Source organism: Dysidea avara, chromosome 1 (assembly GCF_963678975.1).
Source record: "Dysidea avara chromosome 1, odDysAvar1.4, whole genome shotgun sequence".
NCBI lineage: Eukaryota > Metazoa > Porifera > Demospongiae > Dictyoceratida > Dysideidae > Dysidea > Dysidea avara.
The window spans coordinates 49,024,213-49,049,623 of record NC_089272.1 but is presented as its reverse complement, the minus strand read 5'-3'; the positions used below and the strand labels follow the sequence as shown (position 1 = coordinate 49,049,623).

The 25,411-nt window shown below is 36.9% G+C and overlaps 2 long non-coding RNA genes across 3 annotated transcripts; one reads left to right on the top strand and one right to left on the bottom strand.

The window, feature by feature from the left end:
• Window positions 1-89: 89 nt before the first annotated feature.
• On the top strand, window positions 90-7,209 carry LOC136267222 (uncharacterized). 2 transcript variants are annotated; one of them, XR_010706591.1, is made up of 8 exons: window positions 90-541; window positions 605-635; window positions 784-822; window positions 1,684-1,734; window positions 2,237-2,278; window positions 2,338-5,507; window positions 6,697-6,809; window positions 6,861-7,209. It is a non-coding gene; the product is annotated as an uncharacterized lncRNA (long non-coding RNA). The 2 variants fall into 2 exon arrangements; XR_010706588.1 differs by lacking the exons at window positions 90-541; window positions 605-635; window positions 784-822 and having other exon boundaries at window positions 1,162-2,278.
• Window positions 7,210-8,387: 1,178 nt separating this feature from the next.
• On the bottom strand, window positions 8,388-11,134 carry LOC136267209 (uncharacterized). The gene is made up of 2 exons (XR_010706580.1): window positions 10,936-11,134; window positions 8,388-8,580 (listed from the first exon to the last, which is right to left on the bottom strand). It is a non-coding gene; the product is annotated as an uncharacterized lncRNA (long non-coding RNA).
• Between the last annotated feature and the right edge of the window lie 14,277 nt (window positions 11,135-25,411).

Sequence of the window (25,411 nt, the reverse complement as noted above, 5' to 3'; positions counted from 1 at the left end):
AAGTGAGCCTTTTTTTTTCTTATTTTATTGTACATGTAACTTCCTTGAGGGTTGGTACCATCCTAGTTCCTTCAATCACTTATTTGAGTTCATTGTAATGAAGTTTCACAATCGTTGGTTACAAAATCCTGTCATTACAACAATTTGTTTCTTGTTGATACAAGCATAGCAAGTGCAACCAGTATGTTTGTGATGTAATACAATGTACATGAATTCCAATAGAAATGTGCATATTTAGTGACATCACATTATTACATTTCTTATCCTGTTATGTACTCTGTTATCTATGCCGAAACATACAGCTCTTGGCAAACCTCAGTTTAATTAGGGTCAGCAGGTCATACAGTGACCTGGTTTCAATAACACCATACATAAATATGCAGTAAAGTGATGATGAGCATAAGTGTACACTGTATATCATATTGTATCATGATATACAATTCTATATTGTGGCATCACTAAATTACACATGTGTCTTAAAATGATTCATTCTTTATTGTAGATGCCAACGTATACTGAAGTTGTATACTTGAAAAAACCAGTAAGTAATTTTGATCTATGTAACCATACATTGTAGAATTAACTACTGGTGTTTTGGTTATAGAAAAAGAAATTTTTCTGAAAGCACATATGAGGTACGTGTGTATATGTGCATAGTGTACATTTAAATATGTACGTTAGAGATGGCATAAAGTTTGCCTCCTTTTTTCAAACTCATAACTGTATGGAATTGTGCTCTTCAGAAAGATATTGATGTTTGGTTGTCCAACTATTTTTCTGTAGATACCAACATACAATGAAGTTTCAGAATTCAAAAGCCCGGTAAGTAATTGATTGGCACATATTGACTCAGTGCATGTACTGTACTCTTGGAATTTTAGTTTTTAAATATATGTCTTGATTTGTTAAATAGTACACTATATCAAATCTTTGAATGTATTTTTTTATGTGTGTTTAGTTGTCGACGTACAGTGAAGTTGCAGACTTCAAATGTATTTGATGATATTTATATTTGTGACCGTCTCAGCAAAAACCTGCCCACCTACCATGCTTTTTGAGAAAACCAAATTCTCATGCTATAAAGAAAACAATGTACAAGTTTTAGACTCACGGAAGGTAAATTTCAAATCAATTACACCTATACACAATTTTATATTCACATGTTCTTGGAGATAGTTTCGTTTCTTTAACCTCAATCATATTATGTATTTCACATGTGATGCAGTAGACATATGCAAAATAGTTGTCATTTCTTATTTAAAATGCCTTCATACATCTACATATGTCAAAGGCTAAAAACTTATCTTAATTGATTTGCCAGTTCATGGTGATCATTTTTAAGCCAAATTCCAACTCTGTAGACCAATGCAAATGATGTGAGTTTGATTTATTTTTCAGTGTAGTCATCATACAAATTAATTTCTTTGTTGTTCATACTGACTAATATAATTCCTAAACTGCTCACCACAATAGGCTCACCCATTGCTTCTACACTGAGAACTGAGAGAAAAAATTGGTTATGCAAACTTGCTGAGATGGTCACATTTGCTGTTGAATTTATAATATCTTTTTGTGTGTGATAACACATGTCATATAACCTTTATTGTACATACTACATCAAGCCTTATAGGGTTTATTGTGTTGTATTGTACAGTTTCCTTTCATTGAATATACACTGTATAGGGAGAAAAATCACCGACAAGAACTTTTAGTGAATCAACAGAACCACAAAATGTACTTGTGTTCAGTGTGTTGTATTGTTACACGAACACTACACACATGTACACTACACACATGTACACTACACACATGTACACCACACACACATACACAGTATTACACACACCAGAAGGGGTAGGATATGCGTTGCATGCCACTTGATTAAATTGTTTACTACCATCACGTGAGTCTCAATATTCACAGTACAAAACAAACCAACAAAGGGGGGAGGGGCTTCGTGGATATTTAGTTAGCACTTTGCATAAACATCAAGGTCATCTACTTTGTTTTGTAAGGGCCTCTGAATTTATTAGTGAAATAGAGTAAAATCACTGTTTCATGTGCCTACGCCATGCACACAAGCGCACACACACACTACATTCCGGTGGTTTAAGAGGACAGGTTTACAATTCTCATTACTCCAACATCATGACATATGCAGCAATAGTTATAGTACATAAATTGGTATTGTATGCATGTATTATTCACTAACTTATTTTCACTTTATTTTATACAGCCAGCAATGCCAGATACTTGTGCAGTAGTTGACATGACAAAGGTCAGTGATACAGTTAGATACCGATATGGGTTTTTGGCATGTACCAATATCCGGTATAGATACCACCAAAAGAAGCCGATGACCGATAGTTGATCTGATAGTTGATCCGATATTTGCATTACAAACAAAAGTCATAGTTAATCTATGCAAAGTGTACATTTACCTACTCTACAACAACATGTGGACATATTCATTGCTCACTCCATGCCATGGTGATATTGGCTTGGGTTTCTATTGTGCACTCCAGACAATTAGGCACCCACAGACATTTTTATACATACTCCCACAGAGCCTTAAATGGATATTTCTGCATTACTCTGCATTTTATTGGTTTGTATGAAGGCTGGTACAGTAGGTTTCCTTGGTTATCCTGTGACTGTTCTTTGTAATAGTTAGACACTCGCAATAGGTGTCTTCGAGGATTTAAAAACCTGAGGTGACGACGACGTCAATAATTACCGAGGCGCAGCCGAGGTAATTATTGACGTCACCGATGGTTTTTAAATCCTCGAAGACGCCTATTGTGAGTGTCTAAGTGTTTTAGACAATGGCGTAGAAGCAGTGAGTTGGTATAGAGAGTTCCCATTGTAAACACCTAGGGTATTTCAGCGAGCAAAAGATGTGAGGTCGCGCAAGCTCGCGCGCAAGCCATGAAGCGCGAATAACTGAAGGTTTGTAAAGTCGATACTGAAAAAGTATGTTTGAGGCATTATAGATACGTGTGAATGGCAGCAAATGGGAATAGCCAGTGCCAACATGGCTGTCTTGCATGGTCTACAGAGTGTGCTTTAATATGGCGAAGGCCACAAACTGAATTAATGGCTTGTACCATGATGGTCTATAAATCCGCTGAGCTACTCACGATAACAGCGTACCTGAGTGTAATTTCTTTGTAATAACCTGCTCGCAATCGCTTGGTGTTTACTGATGTGCGGAATACTAATTGTCCACAAAAGGCTAATTGCATTACTGTAGGCCACATTATGGTTGTAAACAACTGTGGGGTGTCTTACCAGTAAGACACCTGATACCAGGTTTCTTCGCAAATAAGAGACCTCCACACATCAAACGAAACGCTGCATACCATTGTCTAATATATTATAAAGGTACTATATGCAAATATATAACTGCTTCTTTTATTTAAGACTGATAAACTTTCCAGCAACGAACACTAGAATTGTGTGTATTTGTATGGCTTTTCATAGCACTTGCTGTAGAGGCACTGCCACTAAACAGCCACATGGATAACATAGAAAACCAATATTTTAATCTGTTTATGTACAAAACTATTGCTGTATAAATATCGGTAGCGATATTGGTCCTCCTACTGTTCTGTACCGATACCAATGTTGGTAAAGAAAATGCCATATCGGTGGCCGATATTTTGGCCGATCCGATTATCGGTACACCTCTAGATACAGTTACTACAATTACATGTACAGGCTATAATGTGAAGTAGTTTTTGCTTATTGTGTAATTTTATTATGACTGGTCATGTGTACACAATCACAATAAGTTGTAAATCAAAACTTATAGTGATGGACTAACTAGAATCATTCATTTGTAGTTGATAGAACTCGACTTGTGCCATTTATCACCACAATGAATTTGCATTGCAATCTGCATATCTTCTTTGTCACATTTTCCTATCTTCAGTAATAAACTCCTCTTAACCCTTAAACCCACACAGGCCAGAAAACTGGTCCAAATACACATACCTAAGACAAAGTGCTGTAATTTTCCTATTGCCATGCAATTTATGCTATTCTACTTGTTCTGTAATAATCAGTAAAATGGTACCCAGGGTTTTACCCTAACATGAAACTGTAGAGCCAAAACCTGCCATGTAAGCAGCTTTTCGGTAGAGAAACACACAAAACATTACATACTGTACCTTTACAAAATTATTTATTACTTAACAATGGTTGCTCCTATCAACTTGCAATTTGTGTCATTGAATTCTCCATCAGGGCATCTATTACTTGTGTGATTAAACCCACAATCAAAACTATACATGTGGCAAGAACACGCAATGATGGACTAGTGCATTGGAATCCTTTGACACTTTTCATAGCAAATAAGCCTTTGTAGCTGCAGTGTTCATTTAAACTTCTCCAAGTAGCCCAGTTAACAGAGTTTTAACCAATGTTAAGTTTTAACCACAAAGAGTTAAGTTTCTCCTTTTTAAGTCACCAAGCATGCCAGTAATATGTAAACACACATTCTGCTAAAGTTCTTTACAGGTTTAAAGGTTAAAACTTCCATTTAGTGCAACTGGTTTACAGCCACACGCTGCCTAGCTATGGCCCACAGGTTATTACATGAAATTGGAAGTATCAGAAATCTTCTTAGAGTATATGTGACCGGATCTGCGAAAACCCAACACAATTGTGCAAGCCTAAATTTACAGTATAAAGCATTGATTACAATGAGAGAAATACTTGCGTATTATTGAAAAATCCATAAATATTTGAGCGTCTCTTTCTTAGTGAAGGAAGGGACTAACAATAACAACCTGGATATCATCTTATTCGCCTGCTCAAGACGAGTTGGAAAATATTTGTTTTGTTGCAGTAGACCCAAGGATACTCAAGTTATGAGCGTTTGTTTATGTTACGTCGAAGCGATCATACACAATTGATTTTTCTTCACCAATTTCTCCTTTGTATGCAGTGCAAAAAGACAAGTAAAGGACAAACTTACCCAGTAAAGAAGAAAGTGTTGAACTAATTCAACATTCATACCTCTTAATATTCTAAAGGTCAAAATTGTATATCCATACCAGAGCATCCCAGCATCCTTACAAACCTTCTCACTGCTTTCCTAGCTGCTAAACAAGCCTTAACACCTAGAACAATGCTTGGTTGCATAATTTTACCTCGTAGGCTTATAACGCATGACCATCCTCCTCTGGGTTAATCCACAAATTGCTTAGTTGGAGCCATTTGAGTGCACAAAAGGTCCATGGGGACCCCAAATTTGACCTTTAGCCTTAACTCGTCATCCAACTCCATTTTGTGTTTCAATATAAAACCCACTAATCTCACTACCTGCATAAAATAGTTGTCAAATTCATTGGCATGTTTGTTTATCTTTTATAATTCACTCACAGAAACACAACAAGAGCAACTATGTGGAGTTGGAACGCTTTGATGACCAGAGACTCACAGTCATGCTTGTACCAGTACCAGAAGTGACTTATTTAGATGTGAAAATTGACTTGAGGTAGGTACACTGTAGGGTTCTAAATAAAGGTGGAAATGTGAGTAGCCATTGTTAGAACATTGGCTAGTCACTCACTGAATGCTAGTATAGTAAATGTACATGACTACCTTATATCAGTGTCATGTGTCAGAAGATATCATGGAGCCCCATGTGTATTGTGGACATGTTGGGACCACTCACATATAGTACATAATGATTATCATCAAAAATGACTGTTCAGTTAGACAATGCTATAGATTACCTAAAATTTTGGTGCCTCACTTGTCCCTAGCAATTAATGTAAACAATGAATTTACAAAAATAATTGGTGAGTTATGAAATACATTAAATTTTAATAACTTACCAGTAATTTACATGTATTATTACTAGTGCATAAATCGATGTCGATTTTATGCTTCAAAGATTTGAATGCAATATTCAAAGGATTGATGAATATTTAGCTACTATTATGTAGGTGGAATAATTTTGAGTGTATTGTACTATTGTAGCTAATTCCACTTTTTTGTTTTGGCTCCCTTTGACAAGTGGAATTTCTCACGTTGACAATATTACTTGTCTGTTTAACAGGATATAGCAGCTGGAGAAAACACAAAACAAAATGTATAGCTGCTGCTATAAGACCTTACAGTAGTACACAACTCACCAATATTCTTCCTCTACAGCTTGTCCCAACTACACTTCATGATTAGCGGTGGGTGTGGCCACTCGTGGTGTGAGCTAATTAACTTGTCAAACACCTAGCACAACCACCTTCCATTGCTTTCTAGTGTCTCAAGTGTAACTGCCCACGGTGAAATTATTCATGACGTGTTGAGCAGTTGGATTCTTACGTTCTTCTGCTCACTAATATGGCCAGGTTGCGCTTGTGCAAAATTTGAACTTCACTTTTGCCATTTGAATGATGTACCCTTCGAACCATTGAACGAATGCAGTAGATTCGTTTATGCACTAATTATTACAATAATTAATATTATGCTATACTTTTCAAATGTCCAGAACAGCAACTATTGGTACATACTGTAATGTAAGAACCTGGTATTGTGTTTGTGGTTAGCCCATAATTATATGGATGAGCTTATTGTGGTTAGGTGGTATAATATAGCAGGGAGACTTGTAATGTTGTGTGTCATAGTATGGCTCTGTAGCTTTAGAAAGAGTTGGTGCCCGGTTAACACGTGGTTTATTATAGGTAGCACAGCATCAAAGGTGTCCTGATCATGTGATCCACCCAGTGTAGTGACATCTACTGAAGTAAAAGATTTGTTGTGGTTGTCAAGTGATCACATGAGGGACTTCCCCTGATAAGGTACGTGTATTACCTAATATGGATCTGTCACTTAAACATTTTTTTATTTAGGAGGCATTGCAACATTATCTCCACAGACTACTCACACCCACACCATACCTCCACATTAGGGTATAGGGTCTGGTGACATTGGTTAGGATCATCTGTCTATAATCCAGTCCACATGTCTAAGACATGCTTAATGTATTTTAAACACATCCAAGAATACTGACTAATATCACCAGATCCTCATCTCCTGTAGAGGTGGATGTGGTCACTACTGTACTAATTGGCCATGGACAACTGTATTATAATTTCTGTGTAAATTAAAACAACAATCATATAACACAACTTAATGTGTAAATGACAGCTAACCCTTTGTGGTATTGTGACCTTATTAACATATCTTCATACAGTAGGACTGAGGTTTTGTATAGTGTACAACACTTCACTTGAGTGAATTCAGGGTTGGGCAAGGTGGGTAGTAGACACAGGAAGTTTGGGGGTGCAAAGCTTTCAGATTTTAACGTAGATTGAATTGCTTTAATTATGCAAAAAAAAAAATCTAAATCATACTGCTTTGTAAGTGAGAGTTGCACAGGGATAAGTGACTACAGGAGCTTATAAGTGCCGAAGGAGTGTGAAATGAATGCATTTAACCATGTGGGACTTCTATAGTGAAATATTGCCTTATTTGGAACACCACAGGCCACCTGTTGGTGGTTTCGTTACATAAGCAATTAGTAAGAAGCATTTGCAATGCAACAGTTCTTATAGTGATGGGAGACACCAATAGACTTGTATTAATTTTATAGCATGTGAGACAGCAACAAGAAGGGAAGTGTTGCTAACCAGCTAAAAACTGTTGATCCACAACTGGTACTGCTCATTTCATGCTGCACAGCACTAGTGAATGTGTTTATAATGACAGGTATGTAGGATGGCCTGTGTGGTTGGTGAGGTTTCAACACTATTAGTGGTGTTCCATATAAGGTAACTTTGGATTTCAGCACTGTTACCACACAACCTCATTGAATTGAAGTTTCACACTCTTTTGCACCTTTGGCGCTTATAAGCTCCTGGTGACTATCATGAGTAGTTCAGCTAGCTTATACATGTAGCTATATATGGCATACACAAGACCATGTGCTTAGTAGGATAAGTGTGCCCATGCATGAGGTACACTTAGACACTACATGTGTAGATTCTAACTCCGTAACTATGGAGTATTCTTAATAGTGTTATGTAAGGTGACTGTTCTATTAGAATATTTGACTGACTGTTCTATTACAGTATCTGGATGTTGTATCTTCTTTGGGGGGAGGGGATGGACACACGCTCCACTGTGCCAGATCTGCCATACCACTGTCATACCACAGTGATGTAGGACCTCATTACACTTGACAGACATGTAGTCAGGTGTTGTTAATAGACCACTAAGCAAAGTTTTACTGAAGTTTTGATCATTTCTATCGTCTCCAATTACGCCATGCCAGTCACTGTATTTTGGTGGTCTTAAGTAAAAGGTTGATAGTACCTGTCTATTCTGTTTTTCCATATTAATGACACATACATGTAGTACACTTATAGCCAATAACATTTCTCATATAGTACATTAATCATTGTCATTTTATTCCACACAAAGATGATCAAGGAAGCTTTGCGGACAAGAACAGAATTAGTTTACCACAACATCATGTGGTTACAGTCTTTACAAAGTGTTTATTACACAAAGTAGTAGTAGTACTTGTAGTAGTGTTCATGGGATAGTGGTGAGGAGTTTTCTTGTTTACTGCAAAGGAAGAAAACCACAAAGTAAACAAACATCCATACATATAACAATTATATACAACAACAATATCAAGACACAAGGTAGTGTGTTGTGTGGACGCTAATGCTGATATGTTACACTAATGAGTTATCAATAGGTAGAATAAACACACCAATATCCATGTAGCACGTCTGTGGTTCTTCCATGGGACTACTTTATGACATAGTGTCATTGAAATACTCTAATAGAACATACACCTACACTGATGGGTTGGTTAATCATAGAAGACCAGGGCTAAGATATGTACATCAATGTTATAAAGGATACTTGTAATAGTGGTAGGTGATTTGGGAGAGTGAATCTACCAACATAGCAAAGCATGTGTTTGTTATTTATTTCAACACTTCAGGTCTAAAGGATTTCAAGTTAAGGAAGAGTCTTGGTGCACCTAGCATCCAATTCAGCATTTAATTCTGCAGAAATCTATTTTTTTCATTTTAAAAATCACCAGAACACGATTATCATAATATTTATTATGTAAAAGTTTTCGACGTATGTAATGTTCGCGGCTGCTCAACTTTCTGCAACCTTTTCATCCTTGAAAATTAACAATTGTCAAGGTAAGCTCTGTTTTCTAATAGATAACCTCAGTGAAAAACAAGTGATCCTTGAAAATAAAACCGGTGAAATTCATCGATCCACAAAAATTACATACCTCAAAAATTTATACATACACGGCATTGGTCTGCCTACTTGCCTGCCTCACTAACTACACTCACAAGGCTAGGGGTAAAATGTACAGCTACAATTTTATGCCACAGTACTTAACTCGGATCTCTTGGGGTTTCAAAGAGTGTTTGCCCTCTGTGCCTTGCCTTTCACAGTACCAGCGTTGTAAGTGGGCCGGGTCATCCGGATTATCCGGGTCATTTGAGTCGCATTTTGTGTGGGTCAAGTGGGTCTTCTCCGCTTCACTGAATATCTGGGTCTGACCCGGATGAGATCGCATGTGACTATAAGTTAACAAGCTCGATTGTATTGGTGGAAATGCAGGTACTCAAGAAACATACGTGGAGCCACGCCCGCCATTCATAATCATAATAATCATTCGGAATATACTTTTGCTGTCTGTGCAGGATATGTAGAGCCACGCCCACTTATCAGAATTGTATCAGCTGTTCTCTGTGGGTATGCATGGCATTACCGAATCTGTGTTGCTACTTGACTAACTTCTGGAAATTCTTAATTGCTGTAGCTGCATGTAGACTTACGTGGAGCCACATCCACTTGATAACACGTGTGGAGCCACACCCACTTGATAATACGTGCATGTAGAGCCACACCCACTTGATAATACGCAGCAACTTACTTTTTGCAGACAATCCTTTCTATAGTGTAGGGCTAACTATTGGAACTTGTAAACTTTCAATCTAGCCCTTAAGGCATGCCTCTATTTCAATTAAACTGGGTCAGATCCAGGTCCCATCCGGATTATTATTCGGGTCAAACGGGTCAACAATACTGACCCACTTACAACGCTGCACAGTACCTTCAATCATACTGGTCATCTTCCTCTTCTTGAAAGGAAACAATACCAAAGTGTTAATTTCCCTTATAAACAATTTCCTGAGAGAAGCATGTTTAGACCGAACTACGTACATACTTGAAACACATACACTATTGTAAGAGGGAGTCGATACCTGTAGTTGTACTTTCTGTATAAAATAATTACATAGCAACCCTCCCTTTAACAGAACACACTGCCACACCCTTAAACAACAATCAGATCATGGTAACCACATTCCCAGCTACAGTTTTTACTGTAGAAAACAAGATATGGTAACCACGCCCCTTAATCTATTGTGTAGTTCACTTGAAATGAGCAGGGAAATTAGATACTCTAATAAAGCATATACTGGCTATAGCAAAAAGTTAACAAACTAATCATCTACTCTGATAGAGCAGTGAATCTGTATGCCAATACAGTACAGCCAATAGTGTCCTGATTACCAAAATTAAACTTATGCAGTTCATGATCATGTGATCTTAACATAATGCCTCAATTATGTGAATGTCCAATCTGTAAAATCTCCCACACTTGAAAAGTTCCATACACTACACACCAATGAGCCTTATCCGAAATTACGTCACAGACATAAAAATGGCCGCTGTAGTGTGGGGACATTCGTAAAATTTGTATGGGCGACTATGGGACGAAAATTTTTAAACGGCAATATCTCAGCCAAGAAGGAAAATATCGAACTGTAACTAGCAGGTATGGCTATAAGACATTACAATAAGTACGTAAAAGCGATTTTCGGTTGATTTTCAAAACAACGCTAGATTCCTATTCTTTCAGCAAATTTATCACCATACCTGTTGGTTAGAGCTCGATATCTTCCGCCTTGGCTGAGATATTGCCGTTCAAAAATTTTCTCCCCATAGTCGCCCATACAAATGTTACGAACGTCCCCACACTACAGCGGCCATTTTTATGTCTGTGACGTAATTTCGGATAAGGCTCATAAGTGATACAACTACATACAGTATAAACACTGTATTCTATGACCTTATATGTAGTTACTTCTACAAAACTACCACTTCAGAGAGTATAGGGTTTCTTACATCATCCCATTAACATACCATCCTCAACCACAGCTTACACAACTACATCACATATTACCTTATGATAATATTATTATTATTATTATTATAGGGTTTTGTTATGTGATTTTTGTTACACTTTTGTTCTGCAGTTTCATTTTATTAGGCAACACAGTAGCCAATCATCTCAAGTTACATGATCACAGCAGAGGATGGTATGAACAGAATTAATTGCTATTAGCAAGTACTGTAGTAGTGACATCAACTAGTGTAACTGACTATAGAAACTGAACAAAATAAATAGCCGGAGTAGGACATGGTGTCATAACACAACTGATTTTTGCGTAATGTAATTGAATTTCAATGATAACTGCATGATGAAAAACTAATATACTAGCTACTTGCATCATTGTAGACACCGAAGTCGATTGCATTTACTAGTAGTGACTAAGAATACATCAAACAATAACACAGGTACCTGAAAATAAGATCAGATTTTATTCTAAATAACACTCTATTGTAAAGTTCATTGTAAAATCGCTGGAGCTCAATGAAGCTCATCACATGAAACGATTTCTACACTAGTGAATTACTATTTCTGACAATAAATCCAGCGCTAAACTTCAAAGTTTACTAGAGCTATACCATATGCTAAAAATGTACAGTACGCAAATGTCATGCAATTATTGTGACATCATGTCCTACCTCCTCTCAACTGATAAATAGTTGATAAAACTTATAATCCAGTTGTTGTCATTTGTATCATTTGTACCTGTAAGAACGGTTGGGTGGCTGATATCAATGCCAGAACAAATTGTGTGTAAACAAGTTTTGATCAGCACAACGAGTTGTACTAATAAAACTTAATCAGTTTTACAAAGTAAGCACATTCCCTTAAAGCCGATATGTGTAGTATACAATCTGAATATCTAACAAATACCCACTTAACCCCTAGGGGTTTGTATTGTGTCTATTGGGGCTCAGTAGAAAAATACCAAACACTATACAAATACAGAAATATATTTAGGTGGTGCTTAATTAAAGCATCTTCAACATGCTCAGGCAGAGTTGACACTAGGTACTGATAAGTGAGACAAAGTCAGTTCTATTGCACAACTTTTAGCAGCAACAACATAGCAATAGAAGATATTTGCACAGCCTAAATGCAGCATGTTCACTTGACCACACAGTGCTTTAATGAATTTTAAGAATTAGTCAGTTTTCATGTTGTAATAATTATAGTAGCTGCTAGAAATATTATTATCATTTCAACTAATCACACAAAATTGAATTTAAGTATCTCTGCAAATTTACTGAAAGCCAATTAAGTCGCCATACTTTGAAGTCTACAGTATACACTGTACTACCATACTTACCTCAAGTCAACCTTCACATGTGAATAAGTCACTTCTGGTACTGGTACTGACATGACTATAAGTGTCTTGTCATCAAAACCTGCCAACTCCACATAGTTGTTGTTGTGGTGTTTCTGTTAGTGACAAGAACATGTATAAACGTTAGTAGTGGTTAACTTTTGGTCAAGTAATTATAAACATCACTAACATTCAAGATGTGCACCACAGGGTCATATTGCTGGAGCTTACATAATAAAAGACACTCATTTAATACTGACCAGTTTTAGGGATGTACAGGTGATACATTTAAACTGGGTCATGTGAGCACAAAACCACAACAGAATTACACAATTACAGGTGCACAAAGTGACAATAACTTGTTCATTTTTGCATTGCTAAATTACATGTACTTATGATGGTCTGCTTTCTATGGTTGATTTTATCTTCCTAAGCAATAACCTACATAATCAATTTAGTTGTCTCTAATGTGGTGGCTATCAAGCAGTCTTGTGCACTTCTGGCTTGTAAATCACTTTGTCTATTACCTTATCTTTAACATAAAGTTATGGACCAATTTCCCATCCCATGAACAAGGTATATATAGTGAAACAGCACTTGTTGAGTAGACATCCTTGATGGATTAGACGTTTTAGGTTCTTTAGCAATGCCACGCCTACTCACGATTAGTGAAAGAGACAAGAGTTAGAGAAGGAGACAAGAGTTCATCGAAAATCCTCCTTGCTCAGGTGAATGATTCTAGGCACTTGTCAGTATTAGAGACTTGAAATCCTTGATGGATCAGACGTTTTAGACTCTATAGTGATGTCATACCCATCTACTCGCGATTATTGAAGGAGACAGAAGTTAGTAAAGGAGACAAGAGTTCATGGAAAATTGCTCAGGTGAATAATTGTTGGTTGATTTAAGCACTTGTTAATAGAGACTTGTTTACCGTTTAGATATAGTGCAACCGGGCATGTACTTCCAAAGTTAAATTTCATATTTTTGGTTATAACTTGAGACATACACCACACATCTTAATTCTGTTGTTTGCACATGGTTATACTCATGTATCTGTACATATTTGTACAAAAGTCACCATGGCAACAACCACAATTATCTCGCAAATGGTATATTTATGGTTTTTGGTTTTTCGTATCTAGTTTTATATACTTTTGAGTTTTTCAATAATTTTCTAGTAGATGAAAGGTCTCATCAAGCCCTACAGTTTGTAGAGCCAGATTTGTAAAAAAAATGTTTTAAAAGTAAGTTATGGTGATTTTTGTGATTTTCATAGGGTTTCGAAAAAATGTATCTAGTTTCACATACTTCAAAATTTTTACATATACTCATTATTTTCTGAAAGGAGATAGACATGCCTAAAATTCGTAGTTGGGGTTTTATAAATTTCTTTTTAGTTTTTGTTTTATGACATCAAGAAGTCAGATTACTGATTTTTCTGTGAAATTTGTTGAAAACCACAATTTATAAAAGTACGCTCTGAGACACTGCAAATATGCATAACCACATAAAAGCAAAAAAATATGAAATATTAATGAGCAAAGTAACACATGAAAGGATAAAAACATTACAGAATGTATCTAGTGGCATATAGAAATAAATGTGTGGGCGATGAAGTAAAATAAGTTTGGAGGTTTATGCCCGGTAGCACTATAAGGATTTCGCAGAATGAGTGGAGTTACACCATATTTGGTAAGCGTACCCACAAAGCATGGTATATCAGTTATATACCACAGTTTGCTGTGGTATATACCACAGCACGGCGCTTTTGATCTCAACCACAGGTGTGATATATTTGGCTATAAATTATGTTCCATTGTCATGTTAAGAAGCACAGAGGGTCATGGTGTATGAAGCCATGTATGTGCAATACATTATTTCTATTGGGTGATACCTGTACTTTTAACATTGAAATATTGGTTCATTTGAAGTGTTTAAAACAGGTTATTTTACCACATTTTGAAAGATTTTTTGATTTCACCTGTAAATTTGAGGTACATTTATGCTATTTAAGCAAAAACAAAAGATTTTGGATGCACTTGTATGGTTTCCCGAGTAGCCAGAAATGGGCTTATAACCTAGTTTAAAAGTTTCAAAACATGCCCTAAGGCAATGATTTTGATGTGGCACCATATCTCAAATGATTTAGTATACTTTACTCTATTTCCACATAAAATTTGGTACTTTTATCACAAACTGAATGATTTCATCAAAATTTGTTGCTAGCTGCTCTACTAAAACAAATGCATATATCATACAGTTCTAACCATCATACAGTATGGTAGTATTATACAGTATATAGGAGATATAGGTTTGCCACAAAATGTTAACAAGAAACTAGCCTTGTAATACTTCTATGAGAGTATTACTGATCCCAAATGAACCTCATTGTTGGCTGGTTTTGTACTGTGATTATTGAAACTCATAAGATAATAATACGTAAATTATTCAATGAATCAAGTGGTGTACAGTTCATGTCCTACCTCCTCTGGGAGCAATGACCCACAATGTACTACACCACCAAATCACATACGTATAAGACAACGTTGAAACCGGGTCACTACTGCTGACCCGGATGACCCACTGACCCGGATGTGACCCGGATTAATTAAAGCCGAGACGTGTTTCGGCTAGTCTCGGGCGAACGAATGAGTCTACATTTTGAGCATTTGATTCGTGTTGAGTAAATATTGCAACTTCAGCCTAGCTGTAGGTGGAAGACCAAAAAAAAAAAAAAAAAGGGTCTTCACCTACTGACAATAGCTACCCCTCACCATAGATACCCTCAATTTCGTGCTACATACTGCACTTACTAACAAATAGGCGTGGCTGAGTATATGTTGGTAATGCGATAAGTGGGCGTGGCTCACGAAAGAGCTACGCGATAGCGTTTATAAGTTCCACGTCGTCAAATGAACAATTTCGTTTCTCACGTGATCCAATCCGGGTCAGACCCGGATAAATTGTAAACCAGGTCAGACCCGGATGACCCGGAGAAAATGTGACCCGGATGACCCGACCCGGTTTCAACGCTGGTATAAGACAGCCAGTTGTTTTGATTAACAATGTGTTGAATAGCAGGACGCAGAGCAGATCAGTGATAATCGGCAATGTGGAAAATGATTGTGGGTTCACATTTTGTGCAAGATGATGACACGATGACGTTGTACTCAACCCACGATCAATCTATCTACTAGTAGGGACCCGCCGATTATGCTGGCATAATTTTGAGCATAATAGGTACCTAAAAGCATTGAGCATAATGCCAGCATAATAGGTTAAATATTTGTACGATAGTGTAAATTCTTGCTGGAAAAATGACAATTGCAAAAAAATCGATATACTCTAATAGAGCAGTCAGTAACTCTAATAGAATAATCATCAAACTGACTGTTCTATTAGAGTATATCGATCTTTTCTCTTACATGCTGGCATGCAGCAAGAATTTATTATTTGCGTTCCAGCCACTCATTTTTTTCTTTCTATACAGTGTTAAACTAGTAGCAAAGCATATGAACTAAGGCATGAACATAGAGCATAATCGAGCATAATAGGTAAATATTGAGCATTAATTTAAGCATAATAGGTGAATTTTTGAGCAGTGCAGCATAGCATAAGAGATAAAATTATGAGCATAATCGGCGGGTCCCTATCTACTAGTCCCACACCATTTTCTAAGTCAGTTAGAGGCTGCCCACTCAGAAAAATACCTTGGCTTCACCTTGGATTTTTAAAATCACAAAGATCCTCATGGTAGGTCTCTAACTGTTACATATGGTCCAGTGACTTGAATAGTACACAATCTCTACACACCAATAAGCTGAACACTGTATAGCCATGAACTTTAAAGAACAAAGGTTCTGCTTTACAAGCACACCCTCCCAAGGTATAAACAATATTTAGAACGTAGAGCTGCGTAATTAAAGCCAGCCAATAGTGTCCTGATGATCAAATTAAATTTATGCAGTTCATGATCATGTGATCTTAACATAGTGCCTCGGTTACGCAAATGTCCAATCTTTAAAATCTCCCACATAAGTTCCTTACACTATATTATAGTTAAAGCACTGTTGCACGTGTGTATGGAAAATACAGCATGAAGGGACGTGTCGAGAGTCTAATACAGCAAGATGCGAAGCCAAGTGCTGCATTTACCTCAAGGCACCCCCGAGTGCTGTATTTTCATATACACAGTATTTTCATACACACAGTATTTTCATACACACAGTATTTTCATACACACAGTATTTTCATACACACAAACATACGCGGTGCTTTAACTGTCATAGCTATTGTACTTCCTGGTCATCTGGCTCAGACCGATTTTCTCTAGTACTCAAACCGTGGCGATTTTCGGTGATCAGGATATCAATAAGTGTTGAACTAATCTATTTCTAGTCGTAGAACGAACTAATAGGATTGGTTTGGCTAGTTTTAGCGATTTACAATGTCACACACATGATCAATCATGCTGTCTTAGTAAAGTCATGTTTAAAAAGCTTCGTGATCAGACGATCAGTAAGTGTTTATACAATCTATTCCTAGCTGTAGAACAAACTCATAGGATTAGTATGGCTGGTTTTAGCGATTTACAGTGTGTTGGTTACTTAAATAAATTCTCCGCATAACTGTGCTGTATTTGCCCAATTAGCTGCATAACTGTACTGTATGACTCATACAGTACAGTTATGCAGTTGATTAGTACTGTATGGACAATACAATACGCGGCATTGCTTTGATACTCCCACACAAAGTACAATATACACCAATAAGTGATATACACAACTACATACAGTAGGTCCTATATAAACACTGTATTCTATGACCTTATATGTACTTACTTCTACACAACTACCACTTCAGAGAGTATAGGGTTTCCTACCTCATCCTATTAAAATACCATCCTCAACCACAGCTTACACAACTACATCACATATTACCTTATGATAATATTATTATTATTATTATTATAGGGGTTTTTTTGTTACGCTTTTGTTCTGCAGTTTCATTTTATTAGGCAGCACAGTAGCCAATCATCTCAAGTTACATGATCACTTAAAAGCATTAAGAAGGAAGACGGAGGATGGTATGAACAGAATTAATTGCTTCTAGCAAGTACTGCAGTAGTGACATCAACTAGTGTAACTGACTATAGAAACTGAACAAAATAAATAGTCGGGGGGGGACATGATGTCATAGCGCAAACAATTTTTGCATAATGTAATTGAATTTCAATGATAACTGCATGATGAAAACTAATGTACTAGCTACTTGCATCATTGTAGACACCGAAGTCGACTGCATTTACTACTAGTGACTAAGAACACATGGAACAATAACACAGGTACCTGAAAATAAGATCAGATTATATTCTAAATAATGCTCTATTGTAAAGTTCATCATAAAATTGCTAGAGCTCAATGAAGCTCAAAAGGGTTTGGATAATCAAAAGTTTGGGTAATTAAGGTCTCACTGTCCACAGCTGATGTCTTTCTAAACAAACTCTCTGAATTAAGGACACAAGAAAAAAGTCCATAAGGAAGACAACAAATTTGGTCTGGTCAATACACTTCCTGCATCTGAAAGAAGAAAACAGCGAAAAGTGGTAAAAACCCAAAAGGCACATCCCACTGGTGAGTTTATTATTGTGACGTAAAATGGTGGCCATGCACTGCTTCATTTGGCCTCTAGGCTTGCGACTGTGGTGAGTGAGTGAGTGAGTGAGTGGGTGGGTGAGTGAGTGAGCGAGCGAGTGAGGGAGTGAGTGAGTGAGTGAGTGAGTGAGTGAGTGAGTGAGTGAGTGAGTGAGTGAGTGAGTGAGTGAGTGAGTGAGTGAGTGAGTGAGTGAGTGAGTGAGTGAGTGAGTGAGTGAAACAAAATTTCAAATTTGGGCGATTTAAAAAAAAAATTCTATATCCAGTCACTGTTAGGTGTTTTCTTGTATTTAATACTGTATTTCATGTTAGACCAATGAAACTTGATTAGCAATTTCGCATCATCGCCCGCATGCTTTTGATACACCTGCATGGAATTTCATTATTGGTATTTCAGATCGAAATACTATTATAGAGCAGTCACTTTTACTCTAATAGAGCAATCAGCTATACTCTAATGGGAAAATCACTTGTTATACTTTAGCTATTTAATGCAAGAGTAATCAATGTAGATCTCACTGTTTTTTTTTTGGCAAAAATCTTCATGTTTGGATGTGTGTTGTGCTTTTGGAAAATAATGAATAATAACCACCTGCCTGCATCAAATTTTCAAAAATCTGAGCAAGAAACAGGTAATCAAGTTTCATTGGCCTTAGATGGACTAATATTACTCCGTAAAGGTGACTTTCGTGGCATAAGATGTCTCTTGAAAACGGCATTTTAGGCACACGCATCATTTTTGGGGGATCTCTACTTACAGGAATATCCTCCCACAGACCACAAAATGACCTCATAATAATAGTGCATGACTTTAACCTTTTATTGTGGTTTTGTTTGTTAATTTGTTGTAGTGATACTTTAATTAATGCATTGCCCAACCACAGCCACAACAGCCATAATAGTTATGGCAAAATCAATTATAAATACCTGTAGCATAACTTTATAAGAGCTCTGTATAGCGTCTGTCAAAAGTGTTAGTAGATCTGTAATGATCACGCCCTAAAGTGAAGGGGAACAGGGATAACTGGTCCCTCACTCATGATTGTGGGAAAGATGACATCACACACTTTTTGATGGTCGATAATAACATTGTAGCAAAATATTCCAAGTGATATTGGTACTATTAACAAGAGAAACAGTAAGGAGACAGATCATAAAGGTTAGAGTGGCGTACTGCTACTTTTGTACAGCACATATGTACATGTGCACTTGCTCAAACATCTAAAAACCACACTTGAAGATAATTTCTTCAAATGTCAACAGGTAAGCAATGTTTATTGTGCTTAAACTCACAGAAGTCGACAAAGCCATTCTTCACTACTGGTACACATAAACACTACTAGACTGATAAGTTTACTGTAAAATTTTACATGTGGGTTTTCCTAGGCTGATATTGTACTTCAAAGTTATACAATGGCTTTGTGGTTGTCATTGTGTAAACAATTACTAGATAATAGAATCCCTTGTTTATAGTGAGTAATTTGATATTTGATTGTTCATGGGGCTCACATAATGTGGCATGTGTAACTGTTGTATAATGCCCTACACAACACAAGACATTATTGTCATGGTATTATCACAACTCGACTAACACACATCCACTAACCTGAAGGAGTTAAGGTGGTTACATTAGTAGTAACAACAGTTGCTGGTCCAGCATTGTTAATAGCCAACACTGTCACTTCATATTGAGTATCATTATCAAGATCAATGAAACTGATAGTATTACTAGTAGTGGTTCTCTCCTCCACCAGTTCTGTTGTCCCATCAGATAAGGTCACATTGTATGTCACATCACAACATGAGGTATGGCTGAATGTGTCCCATGATATTACCAGTGAGGTCAGTCTCCTTTCTAACTGGTAAATTAGGGGACCCGTGAGCAGTGATACAGTCTGTGAATTAGTTCAGAATGGACAAGAAGCACAACAAAGCCACACTGTCTACAATTGTGCCACTCTGTAAAAAGCTAATACCATCTTTTCTTGCATAGCTATCATATATGAACTTTTCGTCTATAGCTAGAGGTGTCAAGTTTCAGTGCCTGCAAAAAAACACTTGTTTTTTATAGGTGGTTAACAGTGATTACAAGTGCACAAAATGAGCAATTGGAATCAGTGGAAACGGAAACCGTAAATAGAAAATGGTAATAATCAAGTTATTATAACTAAAGTACAACCCTTACTTAGTGGCCACCTCTTAAAGACCACCTTTTTATATAGAGCTGAGCGACAGCACAACTATTATAATTGTTGTGTGAGTATTACAGTTGTTATCTTTGTTGTTCATGCTCATGCTACTGGTCTTTTACAGTTTACTGAACTTCAACATTATCATCTTTGCTTTTGTTATCCATATACGTATTTGCCCAAGCACAGACATGGATAAGCAATCGTGATAGCACGATAGTGTACCATTAAGATCATGATTGTTACTATATATACCTATCACAATAATCCACTATCACTCAACTCTAATTATATAGACCATTTCTGTACAAAGACCACTTTGTCATAAAGTAGTAAACTTCACTTTGCATGGACAAACTTTCTCACTATTTTGCATGGCACCTTTTGGATGTCACAAGTGTATCACATGATAAAACATTGTCATGAATTTTAATTGACAATGCTTTTACAAAAAGTACCACCCAAATCAATCGCATAGCACCAAAACTTTTTTTTTTTGGGGGGGGGGGGGGGCTAAAAGGAGCATGCTGAGTGCACCAAAGCACACTGTTGTAATCACTATAACCATTAACAAGACTCCAGCTTCCATACAAGGGTCTGCTCAAATATTTTGAGCCCTCAACTTTTTCACCTTCCTCTACTTGTGTATTATATACACACTACATGGTCCAGTAACTTGAATAGTACACAAACTGTACACAACAATAGTACACAAACTGTACACAACAATAGTACACAAACTGTACACAACAATAGTACACAAACTCTACACAACAATAGTACACAACAATAGTACACAAACTCTACACAACAATAGTACACAAACTCTACACAACAATAGTACACAAACTCTACACAACAATAGTACACAAACTCTACACAACAATAGTACACAAACTCTACACAACAATAGTACACAAACTCTACACAACAATAGTACACAAACTCTACACAACAATAGTACACAAACTCTACACAACAATAGTACACAAACTCTACACAACAACAGGTTCTACTTTAAGGGCATACTCTCCCAAGGCACAAGCACTATCTACAAAGTAGATCTGAAGTCAATTATCAATAGTGACTTATCATGTCCATGAAATCTTAACACAGTGTTTCAATGTGTTCAATCTTCAAAATCTCACACATTTAACAAGTTCCATACACTACATGCCAATAAGTGATACAACTACATACAGTATAAACACTATTATTCTATGACCTTATATGTACTTACTTCTACATAACTACCACTTCAGAGAGTATAGGGTTTCTTACCTCATTCCATTAACATACCATCCTCAACCACAACTAATCACACATTATCTTATAATATTATTATGGGGTTTGTTCAACCTTTATCATGTGGTTTTGTTACCCTTTTTAATAGGCGAGTTAGTATTGGTACAATATACCAATTATCTCAAGTCACACGATTATTTAAATGCACAAAAGAAGGAAGGTGGATGGTGCTATAGAGCGGTAACACTTGACATCACAGTCGTTACATAATCACTTCTGCAGGGCAGAAAAAGTATGCATGCCATTGGGGCACGAGTTTACTTTGCCTGAGGTTTGTTGAGACTGTCTTTCTAAATAAAACCACGGTGTCAGGAACAAGGAAGAGAGTAGTATAACAGATATTTAAGTAGTGCAAGTTAGTTTGATCCGTGCTGGGCGAGTTATGGCTGATAACTGACAAAAAATGCGTAGGCACAAGGATTTTGACACTTCTGAAAAGTGCGATAGAAGAGTCCCACAATGTTTATATCGACACATTGACATACAATGGTTCATAGTTGTTTATTCTTTCTTACTGAAGTGTTGTTTAGTGACAATGGCTTTTTCGAGTTGAGCCCAAAACAGCCGTTTTATCCTTTGAACCCAGGTAAAACCAACCCGATGCCCAAGTGATGGTTTTCATCATGCTTCCCAACTTTTGTTCTATGTCCTGAGTAAGTTTCATGCCGAATGAAGCACCAGAAACCGAGTTGTAGCCTCTTGAAGGTGCCCCCCCATTGAATTTGCCCCACTTCTTACCCCGTGGAAGTTACGATTACGCATTTTAACGTAATTTTGAGTTATCACTCTATGCTACAGTAGTGACATCAACTAGTGTAACTGACTACAGAAACTGAACAAAATAAACAGTTGTTAAAGCTTAGGATCAGTTGATGTCATTTGTACCTGTAAGAGTAGTTGAGTGGCTGATGTTAATGCCAGAACAAATTGTGTGTAGACTAGTTTTGATGATATAATGAGTTGTACTAAGCATTTTTACAAAACAAGCATATTATATAATTCCCTTGTAGCCTAGCTATATGTGAAGTACAATCTGAATATCTAACAAATACCCACTTAACCCCTAGGGTTTGTATTGTGTCTATTGGGGCTTAGTAGAAACCTACCTCAAGTCAACCTTCACATCTGAATAAGTCACTTCTGGTACTGGTCTGTAAGTGTCTTGTCATCAAAACCTGCCAACTCCACATAGTTGTTGTTGTGGTGTTTCTGTGAGTGAAATACAAGAACAATATATCAAAGTTCTCTAGTAGAACAGTCAGTGATTGTTCTATTGTTGTAACAGTGATCTAGATACTCAAATAGAAAGTCTCTCTATTAACTTGTGCTATAAAATGCAATTTTACAAAAAGCCATACAAATACATGTGTATAAGTGCTGCTGTTATGGTTAAACATTCTTACCCAGGTCTTCTAAAAACAGTAGCTGTTACACTTTAGGTATGAAGAGCTGCATGTGGTAGCTAATTGTCTGGGTGGTGTAATAGAGGCAGGTATCCAGGTAGAGATGTGCTTTTTAACAGTAACTCTGTTGTCCGTACTAAAAATCATATCAGAACACACTAGCTTTTTGTCACATCAGTAGTTTATCAGCATCACCGAATAAAGAAATTTAAAATATATACACAGTGAATGTAGAATCAGTGTCGGCTCTTTAAGGTACAGATAAATTGGATATTGTTACAACTATTAGCTAATATGCCAGTTATAACTAGCCATGACCATTTCATTATAGTATCATGATACAGTATCGTATCGAACAGTTTATTGATGGTGATATGTGATACACAAAATGCACTATATCACAGAACACTGATACCTTTAGCTGGAGAAATAACCTTGAAAGACTTCTACACAGTTACTATAGGTTTCTTGTGCAGCTTATCACTACAAAACATGTTCTCAATACTATATTGATGTCTATATGAAGATGAGCATGTGTATTATATGTGTTTTGTCCAGTGTCTGAACATGACAGCTATTCCACCTGTCATCTCTGCCTACAATAATGTACAGATACAGTTCTACACATCAAGACCAAGTCTCAAGGTTTATCTGTTTCCTAAGTAGTCCACCCCTTCAAATAGAGTAAGGGTCTGGTGACCATAGTATATGGTACTTGTGTGACCAGAATGTAAATGTGTGCACAAAGCAATGGCGGATCCAGGATGGGGAATGTGGGACAAACGCCCCCCTCTCACTTTGTGGAGGAGCCATACATGTACTTCTGATTAAAATACTAAACTTTATGTCAGGGCAAGAATGATCAATTTATAATTAATGAAAATATGTAGTATTTATTACAAATTTAACTGAAACCGAAGTGAACCAAAGTCAAACTAGTTGTGAAATTGTCCCTCAGCACCTACATGCGTACCAAGTGCCTCTAAAATAACTATCACGTTGCTGCTGTTTAAGAGATTCATAGCCTTTTACACAGCTTTTAAGACCTCGCAATCATCTGCAAAAGCTAAAATGTCAAAAATCAACAGTGAGACACTATTAGAGGTGATTATTTGCTGCTTCAGAAAATGCAACAACTAACAAGAGAATCTGGCTCTCCCTGCAATCACCTACAACTTAGCCTGTTTGTGCCCTCCCCTTGCCAGCTCCTGGATCCGCCTCTGCAAAGTAATAATAGTATTACTTGTTTAGTTTGTAACTTGGCAAAGAAAGCACAAAAGTTTATACTTCTTAACAAAAGTCTTTACTGTGTGTGCATCTCAGAGTCTCACTTGGGGATTATCCACTGCTTTCTAATTTGGTCATCATGGTTATTGTGTTATTAATGGCACAACTACATGGTTTATGTCACATGATTATTTAAACTGGATAATGTGATTTGATTGGCTCTGATAGTAGCACAAGTACCATATACTATGGTCACCAGACCCTTCCGCTATAATACAAAGAGGTGGGTGTTACCAGACTATTTCCTAGGTTGGTAGGCTGTAAATGACTGCCATAAGTGTACTACATTATGGTGGTGTATAGGGTCAGGGTTGTACAAAGGACAGGTTTAATCATACTGTAAGTAAACAAAACAAACACAGTCTCACATACAGTAGCAATGAGCACAGATACTAGTCTCGCATGGCCAGACCGTTTTTTCTCTGCACAGCGTTTATCGATTGGAATTACAAGCACCTACTCCGAAAAAGGGTCTGGAATGGCAAGGGGGTGTCACTCAGGCTCTTGCTGTGTAGGTTGATCTGCGACCACGGTCAAACTCTAAGTCAATGGTCGAGGCCACAAAATAGCTCTTACAGTGGGTCAAGGGTCAAGACGATACAGAAGGTTCAAAACCCACAATCAAAAGTATACATAGCTATTATCAAGCTAAACATGTCACTCACAGTATAATAAAACCATGCAAAAGAATAATACATATTTTAATGTAGTATTATATACACACCCATAAAGTAAATAGCTTCATGTGCCAAGTTATTTTACAACAAAAATAAAAATAGCTAAATCTTTTCTTGCAATAACCAAATTCGCTCCGCGCTTTACTGATACGGAAGGCCAGCAATACATCGACACCATTTCCTTCCACTCATGTGGCCAAACTCATGATTTTAAAAGTTAACATATACATTGTTCCAAGAAATTAAATGAGTCGGTCGGGCCGAGAAACATGAAATTAAGTTGAAGTGGCCTAAGCTATAGTATCTATGTATTTACTGAGATTTTTGCACAACACACAACAAATAAATAAATACCAA